The sequence below is a fragment of the Bactrocera neohumeralis genome, chromosome 5 (genome assembly GCF_024586455.1).
Source record: "Bactrocera neohumeralis isolate Rockhampton chromosome 5, APGP_CSIRO_Bneo_wtdbg2-racon-allhic-juicebox.fasta_v2, whole genome shotgun sequence".
Taxonomy (NCBI): domain Eukaryota; kingdom Metazoa; phylum Arthropoda; class Insecta; order Diptera; family Tephritidae; genus Bactrocera; species Bactrocera neohumeralis.
This window is the reverse complement of record NC_065922.1, coordinates 59746528-59757191: the sequence shown is the minus strand read 5'-3', so window position 1 is coordinate 59757191 and position 10664 is coordinate 59746528. Positions and strand designations below refer to the sequence as shown.

The window sequence follows — 10664 nt, the reverse complement described above, 5'->3', positions numbered from 1 at the left end:
CGTAGTTCTTTTCGCGTCGGCGGTCTTCGGTCACGCTTTAAAAAAATAATTCGGTCGAGCGAATACCCAAGGTGACTGAAGTACTTTCGCGTAGCACCCCTTTATGCGTTGGCGGCTGTCGGCCGCGCTTTAAAAAAAACCCTGGTCGAGCGAATACCTAGGGTGACAAGTACTTTTGTGTAGAACTCCTTTCTGCATTGACGACCTTCGTCCACGCTCTAAAAAAATAACCCCGGTCGAGCTAATAATCGTCGTTACTGAAGTACTTTTGCCTATTCTTTTTAATTCATTATTTGATATTTAATACTACTTAGTTGTTTATTAAATTTAAATAAGAAAATATCCATATCCATGGAAAGTTTGTTTATACTCATTTTAATTTGAAATATTATTTGTAGACGCATGTTTTTACTAGAACTAAGATTGCTAAATAAAAAAAGAGGAATTATAGCGAAAAAGAGAAATTTCAGCGAATTGCTCATATTTGCTTATAATCATATGTCAGCGCTCCAGTTCCTCATAATTGTTAGCACATAAATGCTGCTCACTACGAGTGTAAAAAGTAATTTTTAAAATATAGAGTTCTTACTTATAAAACCTGCAAAAAGTGTAAATTGTGAATTTGTTTAAATGTTTAACGTTTAATTAATTGAATTTGAAGTCAAAAACCTGCATTAAGTGTGTTAAATGTAGTGAATTAGCTTGTTGAAATGTTCGAATTTTAGGAATTTTTTAACTTTGTAATCGAATATCTCGTAAACTAAGCGTTTGCGGTATCTGTAATCCTGCACATTTTTTAATCGGAATTGTGTCAGATTTTTTTTGTGTAAAACTCCTGTTTGGGTTGGTGTACTTCGGCCTCGTTTCCAAAACTAACCCTTGTCGGTCCAACACTGGTATGTGCAAAATGTGTTTTTTTTTTTGCGAAAAGATATACGATATAATCCCCCTCTGGAGTAGCTCCCCTATTAGCACACACTCCATTTTTACCGAAATTCGTTTTCAGTCCTCGACGGAATCGTGTCGGCGATGTACATTAAAAAATATATTGCAGTATTTTTCTTTTCTTAATAAAGAAACCGGTATCGGTTCGACCGCAGGCCGCCAGCGCACAAATGAGTTGCAAGCGCTTTAACACTGGCTATTTGTCAGTTTGCAGCCGTTTTGTTATTGTGTTAAAAATATAAATGAACAGATATTTACTTATTGAATACAATGTTTTTTACAATTATAATATGTATTAAATGTATAAAAAAGAATTAGTGAAGAGTATATAAAAGTGATCTATATAAAAGTAAAATACTTTTTAAATCGAAAAATATGGACTTTAAATAAATGAAAAATTTAAATAGCGGGAGGCCCAGGAAACGTGCTATTTCGACGGGGTCGGTCCAAAGGGAAAGGGGTGTTAGATGAGTAGGGTTGGCAGGGCATGCAAAGAGGTGGCCAGTGTCATGCGGAAATTCGTTGCATGCAGGACATATATTGGTTATGTCTGGGTCTATTCTGGATAAGTGGGACTTTAACCTACTATAATATCCAGAACGAAGCTGCGCTAGGTTCACTCGTGTTTCTTGCGGCAACTCGAGCTCTTCGTCTGCGATGGGTGGTGGCTTGACTCCAAGAACGCCATTCTTTGGTAGGGAGTCGGTGAAGGTGTTGATAGCTCCACTGTGAATGGCGGAAGTCAGTCCGAAGTCCGGTCGGCGTACTGTACCGGTCGGCGTACTGTACGATGTCGACGTAGTTAGCTCCTAGGAGGCGGTTCCGCTCCAAGCAGGTGGCTACAAGTGTGATTTCTACGAAAACATCCTAGCAGCAACTGCTTGGAGAGGAGTTCATTATGCTCCTTAACTGGGAGCATACGTGTCTCACTATGTAGGTGTTCGTTGAGAGACATCAAGAGGCATCCTGTCGTGGTCCGGTGTGCAGTGTTCTGGCAGATCTGGAGTTTCCTCATCTGCGTACCACCGCATCCAGGCGACCATATTGGTGCGGCGTAATTGAGGCCCGACCGGCCGATTGCCTTCTATGTTGCCAACAACGTTTCTTTGTCTTTTCCCCATGTGCTGCCGGCTAGCGACTTGAGGATTTTGTTGCGGCTCTGTACCTTGGCATGGGGTGTGAAGGAGCATAGACTATCAAAAGTTACACCTAAAATCTTAGGATTATTGACAGTCGAAATTTTGACGCCATCAACTGCAATAATACTATATATTCCATTACCGACGTCAATACCGTACAGTCATCTGCGTACGAGGTTATGGAAACTCCCCCTGGTGGCTGTGGGAGTTTCGAGATTTGGAAGTTAAACAGAAGCGGGAAGAGGACACCACTCTGCGGTACCCCTTGTTTGATTCTTCTCAGTTTAGATGTTTCACCTCGAAATAGTACGGAAGAAAGTGGACCGCTCAGGTAGTTCATGGACCACTTCTTCAGTCCCGGAGGGAGCGTAGTTTTCTCGATGTCCTGGAAAAGCGTTGTGTAGTTGAATATGTCAAAAGCTTTTGACAAGTGCAACGCTACGAGGATCGTTCTATCACAAGGTGGTTTCTATTTGAGGCCACGAACTATCTGACCTTGGTGAGATAACTTACTTCCGTCGAGCCTAGATGTTTTAGTATAAGCATGTTGACTCCATCAAGGCCAATGGATTTAGATGATATTGATTTGTTGATGGCATTCTGACCCTCCTCATCGGTGAAAGTAAGTGGCGCGCAGTCGTTTGGCATTTTGCGCAGCCGTCGGTTAACACATCGCTTCGTTTTGTCTACCGGAGGTTGCAGTGTAAATTGCCGACTAAAATAGCTCGCGCACATCTTCGGGTTCGAAGAGGCATGACCAACTTCAACTCGGTCGTCATGTCTCTTCGGGTTAGACAAAGCCTTGACAGTAGCCCAAAGCTTACTCACACCGGTGGAGAGGTTGCAGGACTTCAGGTGCTTTATCCATTTCGTCTGCTTATGATGGTTTACCATTCGTCGAATCTCTAAATCGAGATCCTTTATTCGGGGATCCCCGGGATTGGCATGGCGTAAGGTGTCGCGCTCATTAGCTAAAATGGCTGCTTGGGGCGGATTTCCGCTATTCTTCAGGCCGGGATGAAGCGAGCGGTAGCTGCTGCGATTAACTTGCGGAAACGACGTTCGCCAACGGATACGTCCGTAGGAATGGGTAGAGCGATGAAGGTGCTGTCGGTAAATTCTGAGACCGACCCAATTAGCTTTGTTAAAGTTACGAAGATGGGATTGTCCACAGAAACAAAATCAGGGGGTTTCACAATCGAGATAATTATGGGCAGATGGTCTGATGCGAGAGTTAGTATAGGCCGCTAGGTTGTGCTATTTATCAGACCACCACTAGCAATGGTAATATCGAGGGAGCTATTACAGGTACCCATAACAATGGCGTGGGCTTCGTCATTCATTGTGCAGAAAGTCGAATCGTCAATCTGTTCAACCAGCTCCATCCCCCTACGATCGTTTGACTGGCAGGAATGCCAAAGATCGTGGTACGAGTTAAAGTCGCCTAGTACCAAACGGTTTTCACCACGAAGTAGCGCGCCTATATTCGGGTGATATCCTGTAGGGCAACATGTAACTGGGGGATGTATGTATTAAATATTTCGAGCTCGACATCGCCTGACCGGATATCTATACCCTGCGGTCGATGTCTTCATCGATTAGACGATACTGCACTGCCGCCTCTGTTGGCCACTCGGGTTGAGTGGCAGCGCGGCGCGCGAACTATGTGCAGATTGCACAGCCGTAGAGGCAAGTGTCGCAGTGTTGCGTTGGCAGCATGGGGCCTAGTAACTCGTGGTCCACTCCCTGTGAGTCCTAAGGCCTGAGCAGGTCTTAAAATGGCTCCATCCATTGCATGTGTTACACCTGACCGAGGTGGAGTTTGGATGGAGCCTTTTTGCGCAAATGCAGCAGAAAAATTCCTCCGGGCGCGGGTTGGACTCAATGCCAGCACGAGTCAGGAGGATACGGAGCAATTATGCTGCAAGGCATTGCTGCAATGACGGCAAACATAGATTAACACTTACCGATCCAAACGGAACCGAAAAAACAGCCCTTGGTCCGATTAAATTCGGGTCAATTCCGGTGCGTAGAATCGGCTGTCGTGGGAACCATTCTCGACGGTATTCTAAGGCTCTCCCAAAATTGTTCAGATCGGATCGTTAAGCATATAGCTGCTTTAAAAACTGAACGATTGGAATCAAGTGCTTAAATGGAGATATTTTGGCATGGGTTATAGTTTAAGGCAATGGTGCCAATATCCGCAGAAATTCAGATGGGATCACAATAGTATATAGCAGCCATACAAACTTTTGTTATTTTATTGTTAAAATAATTCGTATATAACAAAATCTTGACTATAATTTTAAAAATTTTGCATCTAAATATATCGGTCTTCGAACTATGTATTATAAATAATTTTCGCGGCATTTTGCAGATAGTATATTTACATTTAGAAGAATGTTTGTATCACCAAAAGCTCGTCAAGATAAATGTAGAGTTGCGGGTAAATCAAATTGATCAACCCTAAGGTTTTAAGCTTTAATGGGTTGTATCAAGTTGGAATTAAAAAAAATAATAATTTTTTTTATTCTATTTTCTTAATGTACATATATTTAAGAATACACACAGAAAATTTCATATCGTTCCGGTCAATATTTTCGAAACTACACGGAAATTTGAAAAGGCGTTTCAGAGTGCTTGGAAGTTAAAGATGTTTTTTCTTAAATTTTAACACGAGCTTTTTAAATATATTTTTTATAATTAAACTAATGTTTTTTCTCGCCCATAAATATTTTTTTATTATTAACAATTTAAGGCCGAAATTTTGGCAAAGGATCGATTTTTTGTAGAATCCTCCATTTCGTCAAAAAAAATTATTTTGCGTATTTCTTCGTTTTGTTTTACTAGATTTAACATTACTTTACAGCCAAGTGCTCCAACACTCTGCTTACGTACGCAATTATTGTCAAAGTAAAAGTTCAAAAAAAACTTCAAGGCGGTAACCGGCAGGACCTGCGAAAAGGCAAAAAGAACATATGTATGTATGTATCTATGTATGTATGTATAATGTTTATACGGCAACGATGACCTTCCCTGTGGTGCTGTCTTGCTTTCTTGAACCAAACGTTTTGACTGGAAATTTTACCATCCCTACAACTGTCGAGCCTACGTAACCGCAAAGGATCCGAATTTTTTTTTGGGTCAAGGACTGTCAACTCGGCAGAATTCTGTCGCTACAAAAACAACAACAAATTGGAAGTTAATGGGAAGTGGTCCCTGTTGCAGCGTATTTCCACAATACTGTTAGATTCTACGTTATCCTTTTGAAGGCGAGACTTTCCGTTGGTTTACATTTTGTCATATCTATAAATAAATCACAAAGCCAAAATATAAATTTTTGGTTTAGATTTTGAAAAATCATTATTTTTTTAATTCACTCATTTTTAGTTTAGATTTCAATACCACTGTATTAAATAGTTTATATGTTATTATAATAAAATTGAATGTACAGTTTGTCAAATATTTAATCATGCAAAATTACAAATGTATTATATTTTGTTTTTTCTTTATGAAAGTGAATTTTTGAATAAAAAGGAAAGGAAACTGAATAGGCCTATTAAATCTCAGTTTTTATTAGCGAAATTACTGGAAATATGCCGTTAATTTTCAGAAAATATTTAAAAATGTATAAAAAGACATATGATCAATTAGTTGACTTTGTGAAATAAAAAAGTATAGATCGCCGTAATATTGCTCTGCTATTCTAGTTTTTCTTTTCATTCTATAACTAGAGTACCCATCCAAACTTTACTGTGGCTGACTACTACTAATACCATCTACATTATTTCTAGTCAATAATAGAACAAGTTATGAACCAATGTGCGTATATAGATTTCAAATCTGAAGCCAAGCATAAAAAATTGGGCGTGTCTGAAGCACTTCATTTCCAGCAAAAAAAAAGTTCTTCAAGAGGAGTGGATAAAATTTTATGTAAGATCTACCCAAAAGCTTGTGGAATCGATGACCGACTGCCTTAGAGCCGTCAACAAGGGCTATCCCACTAAATATTAAAATCCAACACTTCTCTTATTTTGCTGTAGTAATGCCAAAATAGATAAAATCGAGTTAATACTTTTCAGTCAATATATAAAATTTAGTCTCTTCCGTTAAGATTATGACAGATATATTTCATTTGAGGATTATTTTAATATAATTTTCGTTTAAGGGAAATATGTATGCAGTGTCTACTTAGATATAATAATCAGTTCTGAGTTTGCTTTCGCTTATTTACTTGGTGTGGGGGCTAACGAATGTCGTATTGCAGTGATTGCTTTATATAGTGTGGAAAGAGCGCAAGTAAAATTTATTAACTCTAAAAACTTAGGGACAATGGAGCCATTTCCTTCAGAGTAGCCAGTAACGATTCTTTTATATATGACTCAAGCAGCACACGACTTCCGGTTCTAGACCAAGTATCCTCTGGGTAGCCAAAGAACATCCATTTGATGCCGAGCTAAAGTGAGACGGCGAAACATCCCTTCCACAGGGTGAGCTGGGTTTGGGACCCGCCACGTAAAAAACGCCCCAATGAAGAATTTCCAGCAGCCTCTGATGAGAGACCCTCCTTTTGAAAACGACCATGAAAACGACCATAGCCAACGAATTAAGGACGATGTCCTCGTTAGAGTGAAGGCGATTGATGGGACAAGGACTGAGGCGAGTAGGTCCTTGTGCCATTTAACACATTGACCATATAAAGAAGCGCAAATTCGGTGTGAGACTCGTGGTGGGAGAGAGACTGCGTCGCCAAGTACTGTCATTCACTCCGGTGGATAAACGTCTGGCCATAATCCGCATCAAAGCGAAGTTCTTCAACATATCGCTGATTTGCGCCCACGCCCCGATGGAAGAGAAGGGCGATATGACCAAAGATGCTTTCTATTAGCACTTGGAGCGCACATATGACAGCAGTCCTCGCCTCCATATCAAAATCGTACGTGGCGACTTTAAGCTAGGGTGGGCAAAAAAGCTATCTTTGGCACTACGGTTGATAAATTCAGCATATAAGATGAAACATCAGCAAATTGGTTGAGACTGATCGACTTCGCCCGGGGGCCGAAAGATGGTTATCTGTAGTACTAGATTCCAATATCGAAAAACCACCAACCAGATCAATCATGTTGTGAGATATGGAAGATACGTCTCCAGTGTTTTAGATGTGATTACGTCCCGAGGTCCTAACATCGACTCGGACCAATAACTTGTTGCAGTCAAGATTCACACCCTCGACTGTGCAGCAAAAAGCGCACGTCAACAAACATAAGAAAGGTTCCACGTCGAGAAGTTACAATCACAATAGACACCCGAACGATTTTCTACTTGATTTGCACTCCTGCTCTCTGAGAGCAGTCGTCAACAACTTGGTATAAGGGAACTGTGGGACGGCATTTCAAGCTCCTTACGTACCATTGGTTTTCCGAAAATGCAAAAGAACAGCTGGTACGATGAGGAGTGCCGTGTCGCAACGGAGAGAAATCAGACTGCCTACCCCGCAAAGTTACGATTGACCACAGCACGTGCGGGGGTAGATACCGATAGTTGAAGAAGGAAGCAAGACGCATTTGGTCTCAAAAAACAAAATTATTTAAAGTGATTTTATGAATGAAAATGAATAAAAATGCATGATTGAATATAATAATGTAATATATTAAAATAAAACAAGTAAGGAAGGGCTAATTTCGGGTGCAACCGAACATTTAATATTGAATATATGAGTAGGAGGTAGTGCCGACCAGATTTTATCTATTTTTGCTCATCCCACATACTAGTAATATGCTACATACTCAAAAAAATGTTAGCTCGGTTTCATTAAGGTACCTTACATACTATCACCAATCATATGGAGCAAGGTTAAGTGTGATGTCCGAAAATCTTGGTAATAGTTTGTGGGGAGGTTTTGGTTTTTCAAGTTTTCGCGCAATTATATCTATTTTACGCGCAAAGAAACACTGTTATGAATAAAACATGTTCTGCAATTTTCATTGAGTTGGCCCAAATATTGGCGGATATATCCAGCATAAGGTCACCTATAAGTTCGAAAGTCTTCATATTAGGTATATGGGGGCTGAGGAAAGAATTTACCAGACTTAACCCATTTTTGACCGAGTAAAGTACTACTGCCAGGAAAGGATTCTGTGCGAATTTCAATTTCATATATCACACATTGAACGATATTTTCGGTCAAAAGTCGAACTATAGGTATCGGGTCCACATGGTCGGTACCTAGGGGCTTGAACAGGTTTGGTTGGGTTTGCACAATTATTGGTCAAAAGGTGGCTTACTTTAAGGGAATTATTACCGCAAAATTTTATTCGGATATATTAATTGATTCTTTATTTGTGTACTGGGAATTGAAAGAATCAAATGGAATTTTAAATTGTGTTATATGGGAAGTAGACGTGGTTGTAGTATGATTTCGCTCATTTGCAGAGAGTAACATAGGAATATGAAAGGAATATTACGTTCCAAATTTTGTCGAAATCTGTGAGTCCGGTCCCGAGATATGGGATTTCTACAGAAAGTGGGCGGTGCCACGCCCATTGTCCAATTTTCACACCGGCTCCGATAGAGCCCCCTTATACCATCTAAGGACTGCGTCGAATAAAATTGTCCGTTAATTTTTTTTCCATGTCGTGCAATTAAAAATTTTAATTAAACAAATTTTTATCGTAGTAGCTCTGAAATAAATGCCAAAAAATATTATGCATCCGTTAGAGTCAATAAAAATTTATTTAACGCGAAAATGGCAAGCGAAGTGGAAGTGCGCGAAAAAATTATTAAATTTTTTCAAAAGAAACCGCAGTGGTCGTTTAAAAATATTGCCAAAGATGTAGGGGCTAACTCTAAAACCATTTCTCACGTTGTTAAACTCTTTAAGGAAGATATGCGTATTGCCAGGAAGAAAGGTTCTGGTAAAAAGACGGGGCCACATGATCGAGAGAAGACGAAGAACGTTGTTACCATTCTCAAGAAAGACTCAAGCATTACGGGCAGGAAATTGGCGAGGAAGGCTGGCTGCTCAGACTCTTTCGTACGCAGGACGGCTAGGCTGAAGACGTACAAGGTACAGAAAGTTCCGGATAGAAGCGCCGTCAAGAACGAAACCGCAAAACAACGAGTTAAGAAGCTGAGGAAAGATTTTGTCAATAAATTCGAATATTGCGTAATGGATGACGAGACCTACGTTTTAGCGGACTTTTCTCACGTTTTAGCGGACTTTTCTCAGCTACCTGGACAGGAATTTTATACAGCCGATTTTCGAGGTAATGTTGCTGAAAAATTCAAAGCCAAAAAGGTGACAAAATTTCCAAAGAAATTTCTTGTGTGGCAGGCAATTTGCAGTTGTGGCAAAAGGGGCAGTTCATTCGTTACATCGGGTACAATAAACACCGAAATATATGTTAAGGAACGTTTACAAAAGAGATTGCTCCCATTTTTAAGCCAACATGAAGTGTCCTCGTTTTTTTGGCCTGACCTCGCTTCATGTCACTATAGCAAAACAGCCTTAGAGTAGTTCCAACGGAATGGAGTGCTTTCTGCACCAAGAGAAGCAAATCCACCTAACTGTCCAGAACTAAGGCCGATTGAGAGATACTGGGCTTTAGTAAAAAGGGAGATGAAGGCCACAAAAAAAGTGACCAAAGACCTTCAAAATTGTAAAAGAAAGTGGTCTTCAGCAGCTATGAGAGTATCGGACACTACCATAAAAGCACTAATGGACGGGGTTCCGGAAAAAATAAAAATATTTATTAATAATATACATAATTATTGGTTTATTCTTCAGTTTTTCAAAATTAAAATAAATGTTTTTAATAAAATATTTTAGTTTATAAAAATTGGACAGCTGGTTTAAAAGATTTTTTCATTTTTATAACGGACAATTTTATTCGACGCAGTCCTTATATACCACCCGCATATAATTATTTAGCAGGATTTTAGTATTTAATTAAAAAAAAAATAAATAGAGCGGTACCATTTTATGCAAGTGACCAACCGAATTCAACGCGATTTTTTTAAAGGGAAGAAAGACGGGGAAAATGTTTATGCTTATATGTTAAGTAGAAACCACGTAGTTTACTAAGAAAAGTTATTCAAAGCTCGACCTCGCCCGACACTATAACAAAAACACTAATTTCTTAAAAATAAAAAAAAAATAGTTTTTTTAATGATTCATTGTTTTCCCGAAAAAAAAAAACAAAATAATACTTTAACTAAATTAATCTGTATATCATTAATGTTAAATATATACCATGTTGTCCAGAATCCATAAAAAATATTTTCCAGAATTCGCTTCACGGAACATAAAACCCACTTGCAATTTCGAGAACACTAGAGAGTTTCACGAATAAACACGTGCGTTCTGAACAAAATCTAGATTCCGACTACTACTTAATCGGTTCATTGTAGAACGGTTACTTAGGTACTAAGAAAAATCAATTTTGAGTAGCATCGCTGAAGTTTGTAATTTTCATTTTTGTCCGGTTTTTGAAGGAAAATGCTCCTATGTACGACGCACAGACATCCCTAACAAATCAAATGCGACATGTTATTATACATAAAAAATAGCGGATTAACTGC

At 39.3% G+C, this 10664-nt stretch overlaps 1 pseudogene; it reads right to left on the bottom strand.

Annotated features, from left to right (window-relative positions):
• Positions 1–589: 589 nt before the first annotated feature.
• On the bottom strand, positions 590–3469 carry LOC126759333 (uncharacterized; annotated as a pseudogene).
• Positions 3470–10664: the final 7195 nt, after the last annotated feature.